We start from the raw sequence: 11026 nt of genomic DNA on the forward strand, positions 1-11026 counted from the left end.
TCTTTCCTTGGTTTAATTGCCCTGATGAACCTGACACATTGCATGTTTCCCCGTCTCCCATTGTGGTGATGTGTTGGTGAGTTCTCACTCCTGTGCAGAGGGCCTGGTTTTATTGAAAATAAATTTGTAGGTAAGTCTATAGGCAAAAAACTAGTTCACTTTACTAAGCCTTAAAAAATAAAAATAAAAAAAAGACTCACTCTAGTGATAGATAGCTTGAGGTCTCTGAAGGTAACATGCTTAACAAGGTCTATTAAAAAAAATCACTTAGCATATCAACTACCATATTTCTAATGCATGCACCACTAAAGGCAATATTAGCTTTTCTGACATGTTGTTGTAACAAAGTGCTGTTTTAGGATGTAACATCTTTTCTGCACATGCTTCTGCACATCCAGCAAGCCTGAAACACCTAAATTATTCTGTTGGATCCCAGAGTAGTTTGGGTTGGAAGGGACTGTTGGAAGTTCATCTAGTCCAAGCCTTCTGCAGTGAGTACGGACATCTTCAACTAGATCAGGATGCTCAGAGCCCCATACAACCTGGCTCATTCCAATACAGATCCCTGAGGAACACCACTTGTCACCAGTCTCCATCTGGACATTGAGCCATTGACCACTACCCTCTGGCTGTGACCATCCAGCCAATTTCTCATCCACTGAACAGTCCACCATTCAAATCCATGTATCTCCAATTTAGAGAGAAGGATATTGTGAGGAACCATGTTAAAGACTCATCCAACATCTATAGATCTTCCCATGTCCACTGATATAGTTACTCCATCATACAAGGCCACTTGCACTTGGTGAAGGCACTTTGTAATGTGTTCACATATTCATGGCTTGTATTTTTAAATTTATAGTCTCATTTCTGCTGCCCAGGGAACAGAAATTTCCACTCAACTTTGGGTAGTGATGCCCTGGTCATCTTCCAAAATGGCAGCAGTTAATTTAGAAACCAGCAATGTACATGGGGAGCTGGTGTGATGCCTTCCACTGTGCCTGGCTCTGCATTGGTCAGTTATGAAACCCTAGACGACTTCTGTGTCCAAACTTTGTCATGCCCTTGGAGTAATGGAAACTCTATGTAGATGAGGAAATTATGTATATTTTTGGATGGGTCACACCTCATTGTAGCTGCAGAGTGTGACGGCCACTGCTCCTCTCACATAGCTGAAAGAAGTCAGTTGTGGGTGGATACAACAGGAATTCAGCCAAAACACAAGTTTTTTGCTGCTGCACAGGTATTTGAATTAGGGGGTAAAAACTTCACTGCCAGCTGTTTAGTGGAGGAGATGTGGTTGTGTTGGAGAACAAGAGAGACAGAAAGAAAACCAGCAGTGCTAGTGAGAGTTTTAAGGCCAGGTTCTGATGGAAAGGATTTAGCTTTGAGCTCATGAGCTACCCTCTGTTCCTTTAATACCCCTTCTGTTTAGGGGATTGATATTTTAAATGTCCTTTAAAACTCTGTCAGTCCTTCCTCCTCCCAAAGCAAACTTCACAGGGAATTTTGCCTGGCCACTCAGATGAGAAGTAGCAAAAAGGACATGCAGATGGAAAAAAACTGTACACATTTCTACAGATAACACCTGCAATGTGATTTCACCCAGGATGACCATTCTGTATCTGATGTTGCAGTTCTCACATAAGCCAAGATGGCTTCCATTGGTCTTCTTCCTAAAATGTTTTGGTTCAGTGGGAATTTTACTTGGGAAAAGACATCACTGCCAGTCCTTGAAAGTAAAAGGAAATCCCATGGATCCTGTTTTACCGTTGGTGTTTAATATTGTTACATTACATGTGAGAAAAATCTCTCCTACAGTCTATCCATGTGTGCATAGGATCCTCATGCTACAGTCCTGGAAGATTTATGATTAGACAAAAGAAACATTTTCTTAGTGGAAATGAGCTAAGGCAATAAACAAATAAAAATCTTTTATTAGGGAAGGATACACACCTAGCAGGAAGTCTGGGAAATACTGATTTAATCTACTGTTCTGAGGAGATACTGCCAAATCTTGGATGGACTGAAATTCATGCTGTTTTAATTCTCTGTTCAAAAATGCACTTGCGCTTGCAGTAGTAGAGCAATTATTCCATCTAGCCAAGAGCCAGGTTTAGTTGAAAGAACCCTTCAGAGTTCTCAGTTTGTCCAGCAAATGGCTGAAAATATGATGAGGTTATCAGAAAGTAACTGAGGGCACACACACCTCTTAAAACTGGATTTTTGGCTTGAAATGTCACAAACCCAGGCTTTTCTTGTAAGATTTAATCTGCTTCCCACTTCAGACTAAGTCAGCAAGATGCTACAGAAACAGTTTTTGTGGGCTATAGTGGTGTTCCTGATCTCCACAGAGGTGCTCTGAGTATTTTGTCTGTTATGATTGTCTGAAACTTTCGTGTGCTGAGTATCCTGTACCACATTTATAATAGAGATTGATAAAATTTTGTACCAAATCAGGGGAAAAAGGCTATTGAGGGAACAGAAGGTGGTTGAGGTGTTCAGGTGCTGAGAAACAGAGATTCCAAACCCTGGAACAGCACCAGTCATTTACCATCTTGCTACAATTTTACTTCTACAGCCTGAAATCTTTGCATTTTCACAATGCCATTCTGTGCCATGACTGATGCTCCCAGGTGCTATCACTGTGCATATACTGCTAAGAATTTAAGAACCAATGCAAACAAATTAGTCAAAAAATGGAAAATATTTATTATACATGCATTTCTTTTGGATTTGTTCCAAATTAATCAATTTTTGCAGTTCTAGCAATATCAGACCCTTGTATTCACCATGGGATATTGATCTTAGAAATGGGTGGAATTCTGGCAATACTTGAAAATCTGAAATGCTGAAAAATGTGAATAAATTTATTGCTGTTTTTCCTTCAGTTTTCAGCCAGCTGAAGGACTGCTAACCATTTCTGTAAAGAGGAAGGGAAATATTTTAGTTTCTCTGCCTCCATGCCCTACTAAACTGGTTCCAGAGGATCACATTTGTTCAGAGAGTAGCAGCAAACCAGTTGCTTTCTTACATTTGATTTGGGATTATCAATTTGTATGTATTTCAGAAAGGAAAAAAGCATACAGCAATAGTCAGCCTAGAAGAGTTCATTGTGATAATCTTCTGTGTTCTTCACTGGTCTAGTTCCCACTGCTAGTAGAACATATATATTGGAAAAATATCTGACCTATATTTAGAAATTATTAGTGACAAAAATGAAGCAGAAGCTTTGCTGAGTTTTCCCAGTACTGACTGTTTAAAATTTATTCTTGGCTTTAATCTGAAGTCATCTAACCATGAGTTTGTCTTCTCTTGCAGCATATAGGCCTCACCTAGCAGTCTCAAGCTCACCTGCAGGACGGCAAGGAAAGAGGGTTCTTAAAAGTTTGGTTACAGATTGTAGTACCTTAAAATAAACTCAGATCAGCCTGGACATGAGGTGTTTTTTTGGTTGTGTTTTGTTGGGTTTTTTTTCCTTTTAAAAACTGATCACCACATTCCTACAGTTATCCAAACAACAGCCCATTATACAGTGAGCTACACAAAAGCCTGATCTTTTCTAAGGCTTGTAAGAATTTATCATCACTGTCATCCTTAAATTTACTCTTCTATTGGAATTTCCTCCTTGTTTGACAACTGCTTTTTCCTTCCATCTATCACAATTTAGGGTGACTAATCAAGTTAGTCACAAACCCTTCAGAAATACACCCTCCAGGGCACTTTTTATTTTAGCTTGGGGAGGAAAGCATTTCAATTTATAACATTTAACAGAAGCCTCTATGCAGTAGCCATGAGGGTTTCTCTTTAGTGCAGATTTGCATATGCAAATTATCCAAACATCAGTTCAGTTCTCCCTTGACACAGATGGATGAGATTTAAGGAAAAAAGAATGATGTGGAGATTTGAGGAGGAGAAGGCAGTTCAGATCGGTCCTTGCTCTGCTACATCATCATTGCATGACCTGCAGCACTACAAAATGGATGTAATAGGCTGGGCATTAATAGTCACTAATTAATTGGCTTGTAGGGCAGATGAAACAGTTTTTATCATTTGTTAAAAAGTACAGACAATTTCAGAGTGATTGTTCAGTGAAGGGAAGCAATGAAACTGCAAGGAACAACATCCATTTCACTTCTGAGACATCACAAATGCAGAGGATGCAGCTATAGAACCCAAGAATCTGGGGATCGCTGATCTGCAGAAAAGCTGATGGGCAGGAACCCCTCACCTGGCTCCTAACAAAGGGTTGTCAGATCCATGGATTCCTCAATGGCATCCCACAGACTTCTGCGTTTTTGTGGAGCACATTTGGAGGGGATGATGGTCCTCAGGCAGACCTGAACAGAAGAAATTCATTAGCACTGGGCTAAACCAGTTGTATGTGAAGTCCTGTGAGGAGCAATGCTACTAGATCCCAAACTGGAAAAAGCTACAAGTGAGTTGTGTAACCTGTGCTTACAGACCACCAATGCTAGAATATTTTGCAAGCTCCCAGAATAACACATTTCTCATCTTTGCTGTTCTAACAGGTAAAACACTTTTCTGAATATTTAATCCTTGCTTGAAGCTCATTATTTCTTGTCCTGCCCTTGGTGGCTGTGAGGAATAGCTTGTTCCTTTTCCTCTTTGCAGATCTCTTTTACATATAAGAAGAGTGAGTACCAAGAAATTGTTCTACAAATACATTTATCATAAGATGAAAAGAGAAAGGTAGCACCAGATGATACCAAGGGGATGAAGTGTTTAAAGCCTTTTTTTGTATCAGTCTTCATTTAAAAGATCAGTTGAGACCAGGAGGCTAACAGGATTGGAAATTGAATCGAAAAAGGGTAGGAGTTCAGCATAGAATAAGGAAAGAAGTGAGAAAATTAGATAAGCTTCATGTTTTATAATTGGCTGAACCTGATGAACTTCATCCTAGAATATTTTGAAAGTGGACTGAAATGATCTTAGATACCTGTGGTTATCTTTGAGAAGCCAGGAAAAGCTAAGCAAGATACCAGAAGACTAGAAAAGAGCAAATGTGGTAACTATATTCATACAGAGGAAGGGAAGACAGAGGAGCCTGAGAGTTACAGAGCAGCTCATCTATATGTTCAGCTCTAAGAAGTATCAAGCAATTTTGTTGTTTGGAAGCACCTGGGAAAAGGAAAAGAACAACAGCGGGTGTGGGTTTGTCAAGAAAAAATCGTGTCATCTTATTTCCTTTAACACATGAGTGGTGAGCAGAAATGAAAGTTTGATTTTGTTTAGCAGTTAACCATGGCTGATAAGATGATAGGCCTTAAACTGAAGAAAGAATGATTCAGAATAAGCTGATAGGAAAATACTTTAGTAGTGACATTCATGAAGCAGTAAGTCAGGTTGCCTTGAGAGTTTGTAGACTGTGCACCAGTGGAGTTCTCTATGAACAGGTCAAAGAAATATCTATCAGGACTGATTTGAATAGTGCTGTGATGGTTTCAGGGGAGTTGAATGTATTGGACAACCTCCAAAGATCCTCCTTAGCATTATTGTACTTGTGGAATTATCTGAATTTGTCTCCCTTATACCTCCTCTTCTCTGAACTGAAAGACCCTCATTCTTTCTGTCTCTTTTTGCATCTCTTGGTCCTCAGGCCTCTGATCACTCCTGTTTCTCTCTCCTAAATGCTTTATGATCATCACACTTCTTTCTTGAAGTGTGATATTGAGTTACCAGGTAGATGCTCTGAAATTCCTGGCATGTGCCATACAAGGGGAAGTGATGCAGGCTCTTCTGCACAGCTGGTTCTGCCAGCAAAACACCTAACTCATCTTTAGAGCAAAAAGCCTTCCACAGTCTAACAACTAATAGCAAGTGTGTGGGGTTTTTTTGCTCACATCTCATTGTTAGTTCATATAAAGCCACTCCTGCATTTCCTGCTTACCAGCAGAGGAAGAGATGTTTGAGTACTACAGGTCTTTTGGAGCTCATTCTCAGAAATTCCATATTTTAAGATAATGTCAGCCTTCCTCTCTGCCCCAGTTGCCTGCTTTTTCAGCCTGAAGTGAAAGGAGTCCTAGCAATAACAAAGCTAAAAAAAAAAAAAAGTATAAAGACAGGATGAATGACTATATTCTTCTCATGGTACAATGATGGAGAAAGGTCCCCATGTGAGGCGGGGGGAATGCTTGTCACTGTTTCAATACTTAAGAAGCAGAAGTGATTCACTGCACTGAGCAAAATAGCAGCTGTGTTCAGATCCCAGCCATTCACTGAAGAGAAAGAATAGTTTTCACTCGTAAAAACGAGTATGTGTCTCTATTCTGTCATGGGATAATGATGCACCTTGGGCCTGATCCAAAGCTCCCTGAAATCTGGAGAGACGCTCATGATGGCCCCTGTGCACCCTAAAGCAGGGGAGAATCTTTTGGAGTGGGAAGACCTTCCCCTTGCTCTTTTTTTCTCTCCATGCTGGAGTCCCACATCAGTACTGGCCTGCCCTGTAAATAAAGACAAATAAAATTTACAAGGCTAGCAAAAAGATACTTAAAAGCATATCAGCCTTTTAGGCTGCAAATCTCAGTGCTTCACAGACACAATATAGGGTGTAGATGTCCAAGGAGCAGTTCTCTGCCATGCCACCCCTGCAGCAGGTGACAAGTGCCCTGACAGCTCATGGCCTCAGGTCCACCTTCTTGCAGTAGGTCCATATGCACAACTGCATGAGTGAAAATACAGACACTGATCTGCAGCTTCCTGTTCCATCAGAAAACACTAGTTTCTCTTGGAAGGTCAGCTTTTAAGCAAGCACTAGGGAGAAAAGAAACCCTGTTTCACCAAAACTAAAGATTCATACAGGCACTTCCAACTGCAGTGCAAGATGGCCTGGAAGAGGAGGACCTCCAGAAAGCTTTATAGCAGTAGCCCTGTGATTGCATTACAGCTTATTCTTGTTTGTTTGGGTTTTTATTTTATTTTATTTTATTTTATTTTTCTCTTATTTTTTTTTTCTCTGTAGCTATCCTCTTTCAGAAAAGTCACAGGAAAGAAAAGAAATGAAGAAACTTTAACAGTAGCCTTCTCTCCCCCAAGTCCGCAGAGAGCCATCTCAACAGATAAAGAGTAGTCCTGGAAGGATTCTGCACTCTTCTTCTGCTAGAAGCATTTGAAAAAACATTTGGGCTATTGCAGAACAGGGTGCCTTTTCTGAATAGGCCTCTGCTCTGTGAAAGACAATTGATATTCTTCTTTTGGTGTCTTGCCCATGCAGCAGTGGTTTATAAAGAGAGGAAAGGATCAGATCTGAAAAGGATTGTTAAATATTTCACTTTCCTGTTACCTGTGAAAATCAAATATGACACCTCTCACCATCCAGGAGGTTGCTTCTGGCTCTCTCCTTTTGTCTTGGGTTTTAAGTTACATATCATGTTAAAAGGTTTGGGGCAAGGTGGGGGTGAAATTAGAAAATAAATGGATCTGAAGGCAACCTGATACAAATACTAAAGAAGGAGGTTGGTCTTACAGCTGGGATATAATGCCAGACTTTCACTAGTGAGTTTTCAGGTGATGGGTACCTCACTCCTTTGCCTGACCATTTGGATCCCAAAACAGAAGGTACCCTAAGACATCCAAAGACCTGTGATTGTCTTCTTATAGTAAATGCTGTGTGCAAGCCCTGCCCCCAGTGGTACCCAGCACTGTCCTGGCCTGCTGCCCCATGTCCCTCATACCTACAGCCTCTGTGTTGTCCTGCCTCAGAGGCTCCAGGGAAACACAGACTCAGAGGTGAGGACTCAGCTGAGCAGCTGAAGGAAGGGTGGGATTGCTGCCAGCAGCTGCCCAACTTTGGAGAGCCCGTTTTGGATATTAGCATCAAGGAGTGTGCATCACACAAACCACTGGTGCAACTGGAAATAGTTGTTATCCCATGCTGGAAGTAAAAAGCCCAGACTGGGGTAGGGGCTGTTCTGTGACACTGGGACATAGAGGCCCAGATAAGACCAGCCATAGGTGGCTTATTCTCTGGAAGGAAAGACCTTCCTTTGCATAGTGATCACCCCATCACCTTTCGCAGTTATTGGCCTTTGATGGATAATTAATGTGACATTTGCAGAACTGAAGAGAGTCACACAGAGCTGTTCTAAAAAATGGAATTGCCTCCTCCAACTTGCAAGAGGTGTCAATTTTCTTTAAATCTGCCCCACTTTTCCCAGCTCTATGTGTGTATAAGTGTCTGTAGGGGAAGGTGGGAAGCAGGTACAATGTGGGGTTATTTCCTGCCCTTGAGATGTTGCCAGCACATTTCCTCTGAGGACTTTGGCAAATGTTCCTGCAGCCTCTGCACTGTGAGAACAGGCTCTGCTTCCTTTACTTTATGGCAACAATGGCCTCTTATTTGGCTGCAGCTAGACTTTTTATTACTGGAAATTCTTGCATGGAGATGCTGGTGATCTAAGAAGAATGAAAACATAGACTCTTGCTACCAGCCTGTATTCCTTTTGTTGTGATAGGCCTGGGCAAAGGGAGTTGGTAGTTTGTTGCATAATTTGGCTTTCAGAATCTGTTGACTCCCTCTTGTGCATCCTCATGCCTAAGCATGAATCCTTATGCTTAGTCTTCTGCACACACATATAACTAAATATGTGTGTGTCCATATGTATACAAACACACAGAACAATGTCTACATATGCTGGAGGCATGATCCAGTATTGCATGCTGCAGAAAAATTTGTATTTCCTATGATCATCGACCTTTCAGGGGAGCTGAAAGTGTGCTCTTCTCTAGGTCATGGCAGGGGGGAAGAGAGTAAGTGTATGGGTCAAACCCACTTGGCCAGATAAATTCATGTGGCCTGTGTGGTAAATCACATGACATGGTAAATCACTCCACTGAGCTGCTCCCCTTTGGCCATGGGCTCTCTGGTCCCTATCCCATTGTATGATTAGGAGTGTGTCAGACATACAGCCAAGTTCCCACAATCTCCATCAGTAATTGTCCACCCAGAACATATGCTGGGACTGCTTCCCTACCCCTGTGATGGCCATGTATGGGTTCATCCTGCAAGAGGGAAGGCTGAGTTGGTGATGAGACAAGCAAGGGGTAAACCATGCAGGTTATCATGTGCTTCCAAGAGTCATCCTGGTTGACCCTCACAGAACAGCTCATCGAGATGTGGTTGAGACTAGTTCTCAGTCTAAAATCCAGAGGTAGCCATGTCTTAGGTATTCAGTCAACAAGATCATGCAGTAGCACTGCTTTGAACTCTAGAAGATCCGTAAGTAGCAGAGAGAGAGAGATATGTTTTAATTGGGGGGTTGAAAAGTTCTCCATTTTTTCACTGTGTAGAAAAATAACAAGGTTTTGTTACTTCAAGAAGGGAGATTGCAATTAACTTTTTTTCTCTCACAGTACCGGTAAGTCTTGGTAGTGTTTGCTTATGCTGGTCATTCCTTGGCACAGGAGTCCTTTCTCCCAAATGCTCATTAGGCATTTAAACAGTCCTGCCCAAACAAGCAGAAAGCTTCTAACTTCTTCACAGTAGTTACTGCAATCAAACCTCCCTTTTAGGGTTAGTTAATGTAGCTCAAAGCCTGGGTCTGAACCCTGCCTTGTGTCACGTTCAAGCTGCTCAGGCAAGGCTTCTGTGTCCCAAGCTTTGAGGCTCTCAGCATCTCCTCCAAGGACAGGTTGTCTCGCTCAGATGGAAATCCTGGCTCTACTCCATAGTCCAGTTTGAATGAAAATGAGGAGGAAGTACCCAAATGCTCCTCATACATTTCTGCTGAAATTTGTACCAGGCTCCCCCTTCATCCGATGCTCCAGCCCGCCCCAGCACAGACCAGACAGAGGAGCTTTCAGCTGGATTCACAAGGTTATGAAGCTCTCAGTGCCTTGACCTGTAACACACGACTGCAGATCCCTCTGCTCTCATTATGTTTTCCAGGGGTCATGGTCTTTAACAGTTTACGTAGTGGAGGAGAAGGAAAGAAGCCCTTTGCATTGTTGTGTGGCAGATGATTGTTTCCCTCATCCTGGCAGCTAGCCCTGACACGGGGCTGTTCCTCAGGTGTTACTTTGATGGATGGTGCCCCCAGTGCCCATGGAGCAGCAGGGGTGGTGGCAGGCTCCACTTACCCTGCTTTGCTTGGAGAAGAACCTGTGGAGGCTGGCCAAGTGGGGCCCAGCACTGCCTTTCCAACATTTTCATTGTGTTTCAGATGGAGACTGAGCTTTTCTCCAGCCTAATTGCCACTGGCATGGCCTGCTGAAGGGAACTTGTGCTGTGATGCAGTGCACGCACAACCCAGTGCTCTTCACTGACAGGTCTGCATCAGTACAAAATCCAGCAGCAGATTAAGCAAGGCTGGAGTCCTAGGGCTAAAGACCTTTAGTATCTCCAGAGGAGGGAGGAGCAGATGCTATTTTATCGTGCTGTAAAGCACCTTTGCACAGCAAAGCAACCTGACACTGTGTGATCTCCTAAATCACAGCTCCCTGCTTCAGCCTGGGATGTTGCTACATCCGTGATTATTTTGGCTCTCAGGAACACCACGGTGCTGAGATAGCTGCTTTGAGTCATGCTCCCAAAGGCACTACCAGCTCCTTTTTGGCTGGTGGCAGAGCAAGCCTGAACTCAGTGTTCCTTGTACTGGTAAAAATAGCACCAGAGTGCTCCAAGCGTCCCTGACACAGAGCTGAGAGCTCCCAGGCCAGGCAGACCTCCACTGGGGACAGAGAGTGGCCCATATCTTGTTTTCACTCTGTGGCAGTGTAGCTAAGAGGAGAAGAGGAGGGTTCAGAATTGCAAAGGTGAAGACCCCAGAGCTTTCCACGCTAGCCATTCACCCTGTTGCCTTTAAAAAAATGCCTTTTCTGGCACCAGCTTTGAGATTGCAAGGAGTTATAGCAGAGGATGAAGTGACTGCTGGCAGCACTTGTGTTGTGACACCTGGGCTGGGAAATACATTGTGTGAAACTGAACTCTGTTCAGATGTGAGGAAATGGGAGCATATCCTCAGCATAGCCAGACGTGACCCCCAGTCCTGCTCATGCAACATCC

This window comes from Chaetura pelagica, unplaced genomic scaffold, assembly GCF_000747805.2.
Source record: "Chaetura pelagica isolate M959 unplaced genomic scaffold, ChaPel_1.0 scaffold531, whole genome shotgun sequence".
NCBI classification, from domain to species: Eukaryota; Metazoa; Chordata; class Aves; order Apodiformes; family Apodidae; genus Chaetura; species Chaetura pelagica.